The sequence below is a fragment of the Leguminivora glycinivorella genome, chromosome 7 (genome assembly GCF_023078275.1).
Source record: "Leguminivora glycinivorella isolate SPB_JAAS2020 chromosome 7, LegGlyc_1.1, whole genome shotgun sequence".
Lineage (NCBI taxonomy): Eukaryota > Metazoa > Arthropoda > Insecta > Lepidoptera > Tortricidae > Leguminivora > Leguminivora glycinivorella.
Genome location: NC_062977.1, coordinates 18,257,939 through 18,276,118, shown reverse-complemented (window position 1 = coordinate 18,276,118; position 18,180 = coordinate 18,257,939). Strand labels below are relative to the sequence as shown.

The window sequence follows — 18,180 nt, the reverse complement described above, 5'->3', positions numbered from 1 at the left end:
AACAACTTAAATCTCTTATTCAAATTACGACAGACATCCGCTAGCTAGTTGTAAATAGCAAAAGTGACATCCCTCGGGAAATTGAGTAAACACAAAAACAATTTTTAAAGAGCTAGCGAAGCGTAGCGTCTCATTGAAGCGACAGGAAGACAAGAAGGCTCTTTTACCAAGCGCAACGTATAGGCATTGCCGTCTAACGCGGCTTGCCACAAGGTACCGATTTAGAGCCAGTTTTTTACTTACAGTTATTATTCATATCGGTTTCTTAGGTTATTGCAGTTTTTAAGTTGGTTTTATTTGACTGCCGAAACCGCTCATTCTGGAGATTCCAAATTTTGCACGTAGGTTCCTTATAAGGTGGTTGAACACTAAGAAAGGATTTTTCAAAATTCACCTCCTAAGGGGGTGAAACAGGGGTCCAATATTTGAATAATATTACTTTTAGTAAGTAAGTACGTAGTAACTGATAAAACTTACATATAAAGTAAGGAAAAAATCTAATGGAAATAAAGTGCTAGATAGAGATACCTACTCGTATGGTTTACCGAATTTGTGTCACAACTAACGTTTTATTTGGCCTTGTTGTTTATGTCTGTCATAATCATAGCTCATAAGGAATTAATCGATACCATTGCCTGTACTATGAGTTAAGTTCATAATACATTAACCGATACCGTTAACGAAACGAAAATAAACAGCGCCCCCAAACGTTTACTTACTAAAATACAAAATACCTACATAATTTATACCAATTACTTGGCGTCCCGTCCGTTTCTTCCACATCTCTCTCTCGTCTCATCATTCACTTGCATTCCTTATTATTATGTGATACTAGTCTTTCTCCCACCCCCCATTTAAGGGAAGTGGGAGTTAGAAAGAGACAAAAGTAGCGTATGTCACACTCTCCATTCCTTCAACTGTCTCCACTTAAAAAATCACGTCAATTCGTCACTCCGTTTTAGAAAGACGGACCAACAAATAGACACATACACTTTCCCATTTATAATATTAAATAAGTATTGATTTACGTTATATAGTGACGTATTCTTTAACGTTAAGATCTCACTGTAGAGGCTCATCATATGTATATATATATTATGTAGCTTTCAAGGCAGCTTAATCGGGAGTTAGTATCATTATTGTCTTTTATGTGTCTTTTGTTCGTGAAGGAATCGATACTCGGGTTCGTTCCACAATGATCATTGGGTCTTTATTAGAGATGTCCCGAGTATGGTTTTGACCGAATACCGAAAATTCGTCCTCTGTCTCGCCCGAATACCGAATATTTGGCATGGGAATCCATCCGTACAGTTTAGGGTGGTTTAGGTTACATTTATTATGAAAAATGTTCGCAAACATAGCAGAACATTTGTTAAGATTTCAGTTTTATTTCTTACGAATTCCTAGTGAGTGTAGTTACTTTATGTAGCTAAGGACAAGAAACCCATGGCAAAAATAAAATTATTAGAAATGAAAAAAAAAATGCTCAAAACAGGTCTTCGTATTTAACAACATTCCAAGATTACTTTTTAAACACCTAATTAAATTATACTAGTTTTCAGTAATTTTTAATTTTCCATTTCTGTTTAGGAGTAACAGATATTATATATTCGACCGGATGGATAGGTAATATTCGGAAAATTAGCTGCATAGGCCGAATACCGAATAGTTCACGGCAACTCTAGTCTTTATATTAGGTTTCAAGGATTAGTCGGCACGTGACCAGTCGACGTGACCACGCGGCGATCGATGCTGATCTTCTAAAATTATCTGACACTTCCAGTCGCTATTAAGTAACTTCTTTGCTATTAAAAGTATTCAACATTTAAAACCAAAGAAATGTAGTTACTTTCTGCGTGTTTAAACTGGAATAGATATCAATATCACACACCGAAAAAGCGACTAAGCCCACAGAGGTGGCCGAGCCGGGCAACGAATCCGGGTCTTCGGATTACGCGGCTAACGTCTTTACTAGGTACTAGACCATACGATTTGTTCTAGATGTCTTAGTTTCTGATATAATATTTCGGGTACATAAATATGTAGGTAAACATTCCTGAGATCTGAAAGAGTGGCTTCGTTTTTCGCATTGGGGTAAATTCGAAGCACAGAAATGCTAGGTAATTCCAAAAGGGGAATCTTAATATGATGGAAGATGGAAATAATGGTGAATTTTTTGTGATTTTCGAAATCAGACGTCTTTCGAAATTACCTCAATAGGGTGCATTGGATACATGTTTTTTATACTTACAGAAAACAAACACTGGCTTAAATCTATATAAAATAAATCGTGGAATACTCAGTTCAGTAGTCGGAATTTGTATCGGAATGGATTGCGTTCAATTACCTAATTGCATAGCCCACAATCGGCTCCAAGAGAACATTATTTCTATTTGACTTTAATCTCTTTGTTTGATCGCGTAATCTTATACTATTAAACGAGCAATTCTTGTATATTTATTTATTTATTTATTTATTTATTTATTTATTTATTTATTTATTTATTTATATATACCGACGATCTCGGAAACCGCTCTAACGATTTCGCTGAAATTTGTTTTGTGGGGTATTTCGGGGGTGAAAAATCGATCTAGCGTAGCCTTAGATCCCGGAAAACGCGAATTTTCGAGTTTTCATGAGTTTTTCTTTCGCATTTGTAAACGTAAAATATGGTCCTTAATTTCGCCGCGCGCGCATCGATTCCGCGTAGCTCAGTCGCACGAGGTCGGTCTAATGTACGCAGATAGATCGTAGGTGTCAGGGTTTCGAATCCCGGCCAGAAATTAAGTTTTTGTTTTTTGTCTTTTTTTTTGTTTTTGTATTTATAAGAGTTTTTTTTTTATCTAAAGACGTGATATATTAAAATAGAACCGAGCGAAGCTCGGTCGCCCAGATATTATTATCACTTATTTACAGAATCAACACCGCGTATACCTACTGCTGATCAACATTTTGTTAATTCTGTGTGAATGAGAAATGATTAATATTTCTAACTACAGTGATTACCTGCACACTAGTTACCAATTAGTAATAATTAATAATCATAGCATATTTTGATATCGATTTAAAACCAAGCTGTTTCCGTATTGTTGATCGTTTAGCCGGGTTCAGCGACTTAATGCCCGAATGGTCACCGTCGGCACCCATTCATATCATAAGTGGTACGCACACTGACACGGACAAACGGAGGTGGCCCATCAAACGATAATGGATCATCCACCGAAGGGGCCTGGACAGTCGCTCGGCGATCTGCGCACAACAACTCTAAAAAAGTCCTGCGCACAAAATATCACCGTTCAAAATATTTATCCAAGCTTTAAGGATGAAGTAAAGTGCATTTGACTATAAAAAATAATGGTCCGTTCCCTTGAACGGAATAAAAGTGCTCTCAAAGGAAAGTGTTACGTAATATTTGTCCTGCCCTATTTGTTCGCGATATGAGAAACATAGAAACGGAGTGGGTTTAAAGTTGCCAACAAAAACTGGTGAGAGTGTGTTTTAAAGAGCTGGTGTTCAAAGAGGTTGTGGAACGCGAGTGTATCTATTTCTACACGTACCGTAAGGTAATTGGATGATCGTTTTAATCGCTTTCCTTTCACCTTTGACTTACTGAGACTATGTGAAACCGATATATATACATTGCGACCTCTTCAAGGCTACATAAGATAAGACATTAATTTGTGGATTTTATTTAGTACACGTAGTTAATGCCACGATATTGTGGAAAACCATTATACTTCATTGTAAATTAAAGGGTAGTTTTAGTGTTGTTAACAGTGATCGGAACTATGGGAGCAAAACTTTAATAAAACCTTAGAGCTGACGTAAATATAAAAAAAAACAAGATTATTATTTTCAGATCAGTTTTAAATTTGTTTCTATACCTGAATCCAAGATTTACAATACTTTACTACGAGGATATTAATATTTTCAGGGCTGTTAGCACTCTATAATGTCCACTTAGCAAGTTTTGTTAAAGTTTTGTTACCATAGTTCCGATCACTGGTTGTTAACAATAAGAGTATCGTATATCCATGACACTTTGCTAGACATTCGTCTTTCGTGAACACGAAAAATGTTAAATAATGACATCTACTCGCTTTCGCCCCGTGACAGTCATCATTTACAGATAGACATACCTACTCCTATACAAATTCAGATGTACGTTCCATTGACATGGTTTGCCAATTAAATTACTGGTAGACGTATTACGAAAACAGGCTTACCCCTTATATGGAACGCATTAAAAATACTAAATTTATGCGCATTGTATATAATACAAACAAAGCAGAGACGCAAAAATATAAAACATATTTTAGCATATGCATAACACGTAAAGTGGATTCGACCACGATGTAAATTGAAAGCGCGTTTTGTGTTTGTTTAGGCATAGGCGTATATTGGCATAGCTCTTCCGGCCGTGATGTAGCGGAATGAACAACAGATGGAGTACATTTGTTTTAGCTATGTCATACAGTTTATGAAAACATGCATTTTTGGTATTTTCCTTACTACTGTAAATTCATAAAGTGCTTGCTTTTTCCATGCTCATAAATTATACCCTGTATTTTTTAATATATTATGTCTTAACATATACTTAAAGTACATCGGGGCAAATCTCGAGGGGGGGGGATTATAACTGATCCATTTTTTCCATTGTTACATGATGTTGAGTTCTACATGTATCCACTAAACACGCCTACCATATATAACCGGTGGACACTCTATTTAACAATGCAAACATTGTAAAACATTGAAAAAATGGGCCATTTACATTTGCCTCCCAGTCGAGATTTGTCCCGCTGTACCTTACACATATCAATGATAGTCCAATGAAATAACTATCAAAATACAAATACCAATACCAATCTCGACACGTGGCAAACCAAGAACAAACGGGCCTCCCGCTCGTTATTTTGTCCAGAACGTGCAAGTTGTGGAATGAGCTACCTTCTGAGGTGTTTTCCTTGCGCTATGATATGGGGTTCTTCAAGAAGCTGGTATTTAGGGTTCTCAAAGGTCGGCAACGCATAAGTGGCTCCCCTGATATTGCTTATATCCATGGGCGGCGATGACTGCTTACCGCCAGGCGGCTCGTCTGCTCGTTTGCTGCCCATTTCATAAATAAAAAAAATCATTTATTCGTAGGTAAACATAGAAACACATTTATGTAATAGTTAAACACAATTTGATATAGTTTACCACGCAATGGTCCCATTTCAGCATTTATGCCAACCATAAAGCGCTGATCTTCCGTCGAGACCATTGTCTAGACTATCAGAAAAACCGTTACTTAAAATCTAGTCCGGTGAGCACAGGATACGACTGATTCCCGGAAAGCCAAAATATAACGGCGTCCAGGCAGAAATTCTACACCGTGTTTTTATTGTTTTCCGTTAAATTCGACACGCAGTTAGGTTCATCACCAGGAATCACCACAGGGTGATTGATGACGAAATGAAAAGCTATATACAGATATAGCTTTTCATTTCGTCATTTCGTTTCTTTATCGTCAAATTAAAAAAAATACATACATATTAAATGAATTAATTAGTGTGAGAGGACCTTAATCATAATATTAAAGTCAGTATCAAGTGTCTGATGGCAAATGTCAAAACAAATAACATAAGGAAGTGGTAAGGGATGCCACACACGTGTTCAGTAATTACATTATTTTTTTAAATAATTCGATAACCGTAAGAGTTAGAACGCTAGTTTCTTAAATTAATTAATTGTATTTGACCTAAAGAACCTTTCCTTAAAGTTAACGGAATTCAATTAAAACAGGGTGTAGAAACTGTAAAGTGTTCGTTGGCTGAATTTCACAACTGTAAGAGAAGCATTCAAAAACCACGCTGCGTTCAAAAACCCGCATTGCCGACGTCGGCGAGAGGACTGCCAGGCTCAAATGGGACTGGGCTGGTCACGTCTGCCGCATGCATCCTGACAGATGGGCTAGTGTAGCCACCAAGTGGATGCCACAAATAGAGCGCGGACGCGGCAGGCCCAGAAGAAGATGGAGGGATGACCTAGACACCTTCCTCACCAACTGGCCGGAAGAGGCACTAAACCGGGAGTCATGGAGGGTAAGGGGAGAGGCCTTTGCCCAGCAGTGGGACACCATTATAGGCTAGATAAAAAAAAAAGAAAGAAAGAAGCATATCTGCAAAGATAGTATCTCAAAGCTATTTGAGTGAAGCATAGGTATGTGTTTAAATGAAATGAAATATTTATTGATAACAATGGTTACAAGGCTTAGAAGAGTTTATTTGGACTCAACTTTTACATAATATACGCATTTGTGCCTAACTATACTGCCCTGCTAAGCCGAGTGGCGCTATCTCAAAACCAAATGATTTTGAAAATGGAACTGTCAGTATAAGTTAGCTATGGATTTTCGTTTGAGATAGCGCTTTTTGGCTTATCAGGCCAGTATAAGGGCTACAAACACCAACGAAAATGGAGGGTTAATCCGAGGGTTAACCCACCATTTTGTATGGAATTTGACAGATGACAGCCCAGTAACCCTGAGTTGTGGTTGGTCCAAATGGGTCTAAATAATCTATGTATTTACAATTGCACATCCATCAAGTAGTACCTATACGAGTGGGGCCTGTAACAAAGGCGAAGAATTGAACTCTGGGCTATTCTCCTTATACTGATCAACATTTGTTCGGCGACTTTTAAAAATAACTTGTATTTTGATTTTTATCACACTTGAAAGTTTTTTCTAAGAGGTAATGTATTGCGAATTCAGTTAAGTCTAAAGTGTGACAGACAACGTCAATGACAACAATAATGGCGTACATTGAAGCTAATATTTATTTTGTATGAAAAATTAACAATTTAAAGACTTCATCATTTTTAAAAGTCACTGAACAAATGTTGATCAGTATAAGGAGAATAGTCTACAGTTCAATTCTTCGCCTTTACGCGATACAATCCATTTCCATAGTTTTATTTCATTAGTACCTATATGTAAAATAATGGACGATATTATTTCTTGTGTCAACATTAGCAAACCTACTAACCTTGAGCAGATTCAATTGCTATATATACCATCTGGTATCAAGAGAATACTTATTGACCATTAGTAATGTGACCGATTTATGTAATAGAATAACGATATCTCATTGAGTTACTAGAAGTTGTTATGATAGAGAGTATAGAGACGTACATACAGGCTGAAATAAATTCAAACTTTGCATAGTGACTTTTTAACCCCCGAAGCAAAAACGAGGGGGTGTTATAAGTAAAGTTTGACGTGTCTGCCTGTCTCGGTGTGTGTGTACGTCAGTGGCATCGTAGCTCCCGAACGGATGATCCGATTTAGATTTAGTTTTTGTGCTTGAAAGCTGAGTTAGGTGGGTGTGTTCTTAACCATGTTTCATGAAAATCGATCCACTATGTCGGGGTTTTTTTCAAAATTTTAATTTTGTGGCTAGGTCATAATGAACAATTTTTACTATGGGACCAAAGCTGAAATTTAAAAAAAAATTGGCTGTTCCTTAGAAATGAGCGGCATCATGTCATGACTCATGACAGTAGAAATGTATTAAACAGCCAAATTTTTTTTGCGATTCCAGCATTGGTCCCATGAAAAAAGCTGTTCATCATGACCTCAAAAGTCACCATGCAAAGTTTGAACGGTCTTTTTTATTTCACCGTATATTTACACTATGAAGTTGCTGTGACTAATAGGATTCTTATGTATTCCTTTATACATCTTTGGCAGTATTTTATAATATGGGTGTGAAATTTAAATAACTTCAAATAACACTATAAAAACATGCAAACAATATAAAAATGGGTTATAAAAAATTAATACTTATGAAAGCAGTTACAGAAAAAAAAACTAAAAACTGTATATTCAATTAGTACATATATTATATTACATGTAATAAACTGGTTTATGGTAACATAACAGCAACATAACATAGATATATCATTGTTTTGTATATTACAGTAATTGAGCGATTTGAAGTATAGATCATTTTTACACAAATAGTAAAAGCTAATATAAGGAAGAAAATGGACGAGTTAAAAGTTTAAAACTATATGAATTTCAGTCTGGCCATTCAGTCGCCGAAGCAGTGCGTAATATATGTCAGCGTGTTGCTCCTGAAGTTGGGTCTGAGTGGTTCCAGCGGTTTCGTAGTGGCGACTTTATTATCAGATCAACCTAAGTCTGGTCGACCGGTGAAGATTGATGTAGCCAAATTAAAAACCTTAATTGAAGGAGATCAGGCTAACGAGTCGTACTGCTACCGAGTTAGGCTGCTCTCAAAAAAACACATTTACACGACCTACAGTGTTTGGATCTTGAATCAACTAAACCGCCATGCCGATATCTGCATTTGTCTTTTCGCCGCACATTCAACTGGTTGGACCATCTTATCACTGTTGAAAAATGGGTCTTATTTAAATCACACATGCAAACGTCTCTAATGCACCCATCACCCAAAAAAGTTATGCTGTCCGTTTGGTGGGATATTCATGGTATTATTCACTGGGAACTCCTACCAAGTGGAATGACTTCAGTATACTGATCAGCTTGAAAATTTAAACCAAAAAATCTGTCAGAATCGTCCACAGCATGCTAAGTTTTTTTCCACGACAATGCTCGCCCATGAAAAGCTTTCTAGGTTGGAAAGTGTACCTTCCACCGTACTTCCAGATTGGGGATTACGCATTGTTCAATCGCTTGCCTTGAATGAAAAAAAGTTCGATGATCAAGCCCATCTACGGCAGTTCTGTTTTTTGAATCTAAACCATCTGGATGCCTTTACCAGAACGATGGAGACAAGTAGAATCGAAGGCCGTCAATATTGGTTATGATTCGCATCTGATATAGCCTGATTATTGTAAAAGTATATTTAAAAAGCAAAATGTATTAATTAAAGCATCAAATGTTCTGATGTACAGTGAAGATAAGTTCATTTTACGAGCTTGCCCCATTACAGAATTAAGAAGTCCCTTATAAATTTCTTAAGTGTTTGTTTGATGGGCTAACTTTTCAGGGTTCTGTGCCCATCTGGACCTCCATCTGAGCCTAATTGTGGAAAATGCAATGTATCAGTACTTTCAGAAGAGTGTCTATTTACTTACCTTTAGAGCGTATCATACTACAAATACATCTTTAAGACAAGTCAGTGTTCATTTTACAATTACGTATGATTTTGAATTTTCACGGCCTGTAATACCTTTTGAATAATAATGAAAATCAATGACTCCATATTTTAGCCTAGGTGACGATCTCATAATGGGACAAAACCTTACTCTTTTAGTTGAAACCTGATAGCAGGGCAATTATGGTCGCGCGATAAGTGATAAAACATCGGGCCGTCCCTATCGCACTTACAAATAGTGCGATAAGGACGGCCCGATGTTTTATCACTTATCGCGCGACCATAATTGCCCGCCTGGGTGGCTAGCCGAATGGCACAATCGCTCACGAAACGCTCACGAAACGAAGCGCTAGTAGATATCTATCTCTATCGCGCTTGCGTATTGGCGCGACAGAGCCAGCGGCGTATCGCTTTCGTTTGGCATCGGAGAAATGCCATTCGGCTACGGGGCCTGATATTCCATGTTTTGTCGATTTAAATTAACGATAGGTATAAATGATTTGGTTATTAGTCTTGATGATAACTATACAGTATGCAACCAGTATTTAAGAGAGGTCAAAAAAGGCGAGTGGCGTTGATCGTGGGCGTTGATAACAATTTGGGCAAAGCCGGAAAACTTAAGTCTCATTTGACTTAATTATACCATAAAATTAATTTTAAAAATAAACAAACCTGCATTCAACTTTCGTTCGTCTCCCGAGAATAGAACTGAATAAAAATAAACTAAAAACGATTATCTAAACAATATGTCTTATTTTGAGCTAAATTATGGCAAACAATAATTAACAAGGGAAATTCTATGGTTTGTATGAAATTTTATCGAGCTAATATAGCTATATAGACTGAAACGAATGAAAGATTGACACTTTTGTAAGCCATGACAGTTGCAAAGCCTATCAGGGGGGTTACCATGACGTACTAAAGACGTTCAGTTTAGGTTGAGAGAAAGGGACACAGCTATAGCAGTTACATAGCTCCGTTCCTCTCTCTCAACCTAAACTGAACGGCTTTAGCACGTCATGGTAACCCCCAGTTCACCGGACGTGGATTGTGCTAGTTTGCCATGGCTACTAGCGATTCATTTTGCAAATTAACATTGTATCGCCAAAGTAATAAATATATTTGAGTTTAGTCTTTCTATTCTGGGACACTGTTTTTTGCTTTGATTTTTTAATTATTATTTTTATTTATTTAACTAGCTTTTGTCCGTGGCTTCGCTTGCGTTAGAAAGAGACAAAAAGTAGCCTCTGTCACTCTCCATCCTTTCAACTATCTCCACTTAAAAAAACACGTCAACTATAGAATCCTTTCGCTTGCTCGTTTTTCAACACACGAGAAGTAAAATACATTTGCACTCGTGTGAAACACAAAACTTTTCCCTCACTATAGCGAGGAAAGTACAACGCAAAAAACGCGTTTATCACTGCTTCCAGTAGTTCCACAGGTGGTAAAACATCTTCATAACTAGATTAACCCACTTTTATCAATTTTAAAGCAGAAAATTTGCCTCTATTCAAGGTCAAATTACTTTATCCACTAGTGGATAAAATGCGTTTTTACCCGCTGGTATTAAAGGACAAAACACGTGTTTCCGAGCTAGTGAGGGGAATGAGGTATTTTTGCTTGGTTCCTGTATCACTTGGCAATGAGTTCAGTAAGTAGGGTATACGTTTTTTAAGTGTCCTGTGACTGTTGTAATTCGACACTCTATGAACTAGGTACATATTTGCCTGCTGTTAGGGCTCTGATGTTAGTTAATAATAATACTGTACCTATTTCAGAGACATAAAAAGAAGTTATCATTTAGAAGCGAAATTATTTTCTAAAGGTCGTTGACACTTGCATCCTACTCTAAGGATTGTCATAAAATCCTTTACAGTACTATAGAACAGTTCGTTTTGTTCAAGACCCGTTACTGTAAATTTGGGATTTAATCCCTTGTGAAACATTAGGCTCTGAAAAAAAAATACAGTACATGTTTAGCTCATTTTGAGCCGACTTATAGTCACCTCTCGACCCATTTAAAGCTATATATAAGTTTAGTATAGGTAGTCTTGACAAAGCTAAATATTTGATGATTTTCCTGAGCGTGGCCAGAGTAAATTTGAACAGGTAATGGAACGTGTAAGTAATATTTGATGGCGCTTAATACTTTATGACAAACACTGGTGGTTTGGTGTTCTCGTATAATTAGACTCGGTTATTTTGGTAACGACTAAGAAGACCTTTTTTGGTCCAGATGAAAGGGATTTTAAATCTCCAGAGCTAATTGTAATATTCCAAAATTAATAACCAAGATATTATTATGTTTAGTAGAAGACGAACTATAAGTAGAATTAATGAACTACGCATGGAATTGTAGGCAGACATACATTTACATGGTGCTTTACTATGATACCTATTATTTTATTTAATTAATTTTAAATCAATTTGTTATCATTTTAAAACGACGGGTGACACCCTGTTATAAGTTTGACGTGTTCTGTCTGATGTGTGTCGCGTCTGTTGGCATCGTAGCTCCCTTCTGAACGGATGAACCGATTTCGATTTAGTTTTTTTTGTGGAATGGGCTGGTGCTCCATCTTGTTGTTACCAGATAAGTCGTCTTTCGTTTGAAAGCTGAGTTAGTCGGGAGTGTTCTTAGCCATGTTTTATTAAAATCGGTCCACTGTCGCGGTCAGGGGTTTTTTCAAAATTTTAATTTTGTGGTTAGGTTATTATTATGGACCAATATTGTTTTCTCGAATCCACTAGGTACATGCCGAACATGGTCAAGCATAGGTACAATTTATTTGGGTAGAATGTAAACATCTAAATAGATACCGCCTAAATCAAATATCCCAGACTTGCAATAAACATGTACCTATTCGTTGTTACTTATTTAAAATAGTAACGACAAAGAAATAATAATGTATTTTTTGTTTATTATTTATGATCGGTTTTCAAATCACATTTATTTAGAGTTTATTGGGAAACAATGTCCTTTAACAACAGCATTTAATTAACTTATATGTTAAAAATTTTATCTGGACGAACCTTAAATTTTATGACATATACATATCGTAAATTCTGACCTTCCATCCCTACCTTTCTGGTCTTGTGTGGTGACGGGTTAAGAATTTTACTACCCCCGTTTCTTCCTTGGGTAGGCGTTGTAGAAGTTAACTGCGGGAGGTTATATTTTGGTGTGGCTGATGGGCCAGCAACGTGTCGCTTCAATACTCGTCACGTCATGTGTTAGTTTTCTTTCAACCACTTACCTAATTGCTAAGTTTCAAGTGGTCTGCCTACCTCTTTTTGGAATGCAGGCGTGAGTTTATGTTATTCTGCTGCAATGATGCCTAAATTTCAGCAGGGTATCACACCGGATCTCGAAATTCATTCAGACAACAGAGGAAAGGAGGAAACTCATTAGGTAATCCAATTATGACGGGAAAATATCTACTTTACCACACTGACAAAAACCATGCAAGTTTCAGAATCCGTATAGGCGTGTAATTATTTTGTTTGATTTACCTTTAAATTTTTATTTATAAAATCAAAGTTGATATACCTACTTACAATCAAACATCGTACTGCCGGACCTATTATTATAAATGGGCTTACTCTTGACCACAACTGTCAAAGGCAAAGACTACTTAAAAGATGCCTGTTCTTTGTACTTTAATGTCACTACTTAAAATTGACTGCAATTCTACGATTAAATATTATCATTGTTGTTATGATTGACAATGGCCTACTTCCGTTTGATATAATTTATCTCGGTTTTATACTGTGTATTGATATGTATGACTGTATGTAAATGTAGGTAAAATAACAGTCGCTATACCTAAGTACAACTCGGGTGTACGAAATGCAAAACTAAAAGGCAAACGTTAACCTAGTTGAAATATAAGCATCCTAAACTAGCACTTTGGCCGTTCGAATAAGGCTGCCCTTCACACGCCCCGGTACAGATAATCAAATCAGAAGTATTTCGAATACCCAAAAGGGACGCAAAGTGCTGTCTGGTCTTGATTTTATTTTCCGGGAAAGACTTCTGTTGATTTTATTGCTTCACATTACCCGGCCGAGGCGTTACGTAAATTTGGAAGACAAGATAAGATTGTTGCCAGGGCCTGTTACAAACCAAAGCCAAATGTACAAACGCCTAAACTAATATAGCTGTCTACCTCTATCACTCTTCCGCATTGGCGCGATAGAGCCAGACTGCGTTTTGATCGCTAGACGCCGATGTCATTTCGACTAGGCTGGCAGCCTTAGGTGAAGTTACAATCGTTGACGCTACGTGGCGAAACGCTTCTGCCCTTGTCGCGCCAATACAGAAGAGCGATAAAGAAAGCTAGCTACGATACGCTTAGAGCTGTATTGTGTGTGCTAGATACCCTAGCACGACTTTGCTAGTTCTTTGTTTAGTTTTCAGCTTCAAATGTAGGTTCTTTTAGTTTCTTCAAGTGGGCAGTTCAAGGAAAATTATCACGCCTTAACACACTACTCTATAAAGTACCTATAAGAAATATGTTGTGTGAAAAAAAATGGGAAATAATAAGTCACAAATTAAGATATACTCGTTTTTATTAATTTTGTGCACATATCGATACCTCTGGGTTCAATTGGCGTAAAGGACATTTTGGCGAAAATGAGTTATATATACAGTTTTGTTCAGAATTTCAAGCGCTATCGATCTGTGTAGTTAAAATTTCGATATCTCTTAAAAAGTTGCCTTTACGACCAAGATTTTCTACTATGGACTTGCAAAAATAGCTTTTCTGAAGGGGCGTAAATATCAAGTCATTAATTATAAATTATTATTTGTGTCGTAAAGGAAATCTACAAATAAAAATATAGTCGTAAGTCACCTTGATATATATTATTGCCCTCTAAGCCCTTACTTTTTAAGGATCACTTTCTATAGTAGTGTGGTAAAGTTGGGCGTAAAGGACAAGTTTTTTTGTTCTTCGTCCTTTACGACCAGCACTAAAAATATTTTATCCGCAACTGTAATCGATATCATTGGGTTCAATTGTCGTAAAGGACATATAATGCAGGTTTCCAAGAGAAAGATAAACCCACTTTTTTGTTTTTTTGGCCTATATTTGTGACGTGTATAAGAAAAATATGCAGATTACGAGTATCTTTAACCTAGTGTAACAACCGTAGTGATAAACTAAACGATTTAGAAGATAGATGGTTGTAAAGGACACGTCAAAAGCTATTAACGTCCTTTACACCCATGATTTGATAGGGTCGTAAATGACGGTCTTAGATGATTTTTATACAAAACCGGGGCGTAATTGTAACCGAAATGGTACAAATGTTGTGCTAAGTTTACAATTAAAAACTGGAAAAATTGTCAAAACGTACTTAATATGGCATAGAATAGACATTAGTTTAATGCAGTGTATTATTTATCTAAGCTATCTTAGAAACAAAAAAGAACAAGACTATTTTATATCCAGTTTTATAATAAAGAAACAAAATTTGCTTAAAAACGATCTACTAATACTTTGGCAACAAGCTCAAAGTTATTTTTTTAGTATTCGCCGCTGTTGAATAGTCAGTAGGTTACGCATTCAGCCTTTAATTCTAGCGGGGAAACGCTTTCGTAGTATTATTATACTGCGACGAGATGTAGGTAATTTAAAAAAAAACACTATGGTAATCAGGGTACGTACCCACAACGTATGCACAAACGCTCACGATAATATCTATTTCGTAGCTATATATTTTTTTCGTAGCTATAGCTATAGCTTTATCGCTCTTGCGTATTGCACCAGACTGCATTTTTGTCGGCGTCTGGCGTCGACGATTGCCATTCAGCTACGCCGCCAGTAAACTTTAACAGTAGACTATACTAACATTTAGTGCGACAATAACAGGTGCGTTTCGCTAGCGAATGAGCGTTAGCGTTTGGTGACTTGGCTATGTACCCACAGGTACTTAAAGCATTGACTATAATATTTCTAGGATTGAACTCATAATTAAGATTGTTCTTACTTAACAGGTTAAAGACTAAATAACAATCTTCTGTTTTAAAATTATCAAAAATATGCATCAACATAGTAGGTAGTCTTGACTACAGTTACTATTATTTATTAGTTGGTCACAGTTTGTATACGCGTCTTAACTTGCGTTTATAAATTGGTACTTAACTCTTAGTTATTCTTAGAACTTCTTTCTACTTTATACTTAAAATTACTGTCGTATTAATATAGTCTACTGTTCACAGTTGCTGATTAAAGTTTACGTGATTACCATTAGTGTTTTTATATTTACTTAAACTACGAAAGCGTTTCCCTGCTAGAATTAAATACTGAATGCGTAACTTATTGAGAGTTGAGACAGCGGCGAGTACTAAAATAATAACTTTCCAAAATACTAGATAGTTTTTAAGCAAATGTTGTTTCTTTATTGCAAAACTGGATATAAAATAGTCTTGTTCTTTGTCTCTGCTAAATATTTAGATAAATATACACTGTAACACTAATGTGGCTATTCTATGCCATAATAACTGTTGCCATTTGTACCATTCCGGTTACATTTACGCCCCGAATTTGTATAAAAATCATCTAAGACCGTCATTTACGACCCTATCAACTCTAATTGTTCAAAAAAATCGTGGGTGTAAAGGACGTCCATAGCATTTTGACGTGTCCTTTACAACCATCTAACTTCTAAACCGTTTAGTTTATCACTACGGTTGCTACACTAGGTGAAGGATACTAAAAATCTACATATTTTTCTATATACGTCACAAATATAGGTCAAAAAACAAAAAAGATATAAACATTTTTCTAAAAAAAAAGTTGTTTTTTGCTTCTCCTGAAAACCTGCATTTTGTCCTTTACGCCAATTGAACCCAAAGGTATCGATATGGGTATTGGTTTTGAGCTTACTAAATACATATGTGTAAGTCATGCACATAGGAATCATAAATACTGTTCATTTGAGGTTTATCAGAGTAAGTTATGTGCGTTTAGGGTAATAAAAACAAAACAACATGATCACTTGTATCAGAAATAAATGATATTATCCAAAGGAAAATGTCAGTATCTGACAAAACTAAAGACCTTCCTTGTCAATTACTAATAATATATATTTACGTACATACATTCATACAATCACGCCTGTATCCCATAAAGGGGTAGGCAGAGCACATGAACTACTCAAGTTTCAGTGCCACTTTTGACAAAAAGGGGTTGAAAGAAAACGAAATATACATTTATAATAAAAAAAAAGAACTTAAAACTCGTTCTGACTAAATTCAACGTAAGTAATTATAACGACAACCTATGCGATAGCTACATACTTTGCCACATAGCTGACAAGGGAAGCTTGCAACCAATTGAGACGGTTTGCTACGGTACCTTGTTTCCCTATTGTCTGCAAGTGCCGCAAACCAGGTCCATGGACGAACTTGCGACCATCTTCGATGCACTTACGCCACTCCCTCCGTTTCTTAGCAAGCCTCTCCTAGTTTCGGTAGTCGATCTAAAAGGCAGCCATGTCCTATCAGCTGCAAAAGTGCATGGCGAATTTATCAATGAATTCATTCCTAACTTCTCCATGCACTTTTGCAGCTGATAGTACCTCTTGGCGCAGTCTTTGAAGCGAAGCAATGACCTCTCAACATCTTTCTTGGCATTCGCTACTGTGCCCAGAAGAACACGGCGTGGTAAACGAGAGGGTTCCATCCTGTGCATATACCCCATCAACGAAGTCGCCTCTGTTTGAGAAGCATGGTCAGACTGGGTAGCGATTTCTAGAACTCTCTGGTTTGACGACCTGTGATGATATGCCCAACATCTTACACAGGCATCGCTTATAGAAGGAGATGCCACGGCGTTTGACTTTGGCATACGTCTCGGATTCGTACAAGAGTATGGTCTATACACAAGCCTGAAAGACTAACACCTTGGTCTTAGTAGTCAGGAGTCTGTTATGCCATACTCGAGCACTAAGCTTCCCAAAAGTGGTAGCTGCCTTGCCGATGTAAATGTCAACCTCTGCCTAGAGCGAAAGATGGTCGGTTATTGTCGTAAAGTGGTCTCCAACAGCGTGCCATCGAGTGGAATTTCTGCCTTGGAGATTGGACCCATCATTAGCTGAAGCTCACAGAGGTAGCAACAAAGGCTGCGTCATCGGCATAAAGTATTGGCATAAAGGCTGCCAATTAAAAGTTCCTCGCGTTTCTTCTGTGATTTGAGAAGTGATGTGTACAACTTTGAACTTTCTATAGATACTTGTATGCAGATGAATACCAAAGCAGCAAAGACACACACGTTACACGGTAGGAGCCAAAACGCAGTCCTGTCGCACACCTCGGCAGACACACCACCAGGGACTGAGGAATGAAGGAAATCGCTGTGATTCCCCGCACCTGTGCTACCCTCTTGGAAACTGGCCGTTGGAGGTTGAGGAGTTTACCACATATTTCAGCTTAGACCTTACTCGCGCCTAACGGGGATTCCATCCCGGGCTTGAGTTAGTAGTTTTCCTTCTCGAAGAGAAGAGGCTCATCTCCCCTTTAGCTATTAGCTGCTTCGTTTGTGAACTTAGTTGCCTTTTACAACACCCTCGTTCTTCTACCAGGGTTGGTGCTACTCTTACGACGGATATACTACACAGTAGATGCTACCTAACTACACCAATAAACAATTACTTTTAAAATAGTGTTAAAGAGCAATTCTCGTTAACTTTGTACATTTGGATCACGTCTCCGATTTTGATAAAGATTGGTAGGCTGGTAGAGTCCATGATGCTGAGCAATATCCACTAGGTTTCCCAAAATGTCCTATATAGTTTGTATGAACCTTCCTTTTTTGTTACCAAATTTCTATACATTTTCGGTAACAAAAAAGGAAAGTTTCATACAATCAACCTAGGACATTTTGGGTAACCTAGTGGATCTTGCTCAGCATCATGGACTCTATCAGCCTACCAATTTTTATCCAAATCGGAGACGTGATCTTAATGTACAAACTTAACGGGAATAGCTGTAAAATAAGTCAGATACGAAGTTATCATAATTTATCAGTATCAAGAACGTTAG

General features: G+C 37.1%; 2 protein-coding genes across 3 annotated transcripts in view; both read left to right on the top strand.

Annotated features, from left to right (window-relative positions):
• Positions 1-18,180, top strand: part of LOC125227789 (slit homolog 2 protein) — a 199,084-nt gene that overhangs the window by 144,639 nt on the left and 36,265 nt on the right. The window contains exon 1 of one of the 2 annotated variants that reach the window (XM_048132129.1): positions 3,216-3,563. The exons of the other annotated variant lie outside the window; for it this stretch is intronic. The gene's annotated coding sequence lies outside the window, so the exon portion shown is untranslated. Of the gene's footprint in view, positions 1-3,215; positions 3,564-18,180 lie in introns of those variants that run through there. 2 annotated transcript variants of the gene reach the window in all.
• Positions 1-18,180, top strand: part of LOC125228063 — a 54,354-nt gene that overhangs the window by 34,762 nt on the left and 1,412 nt on the right. The gene's annotated exons all lie outside the window — the stretch shown is intronic.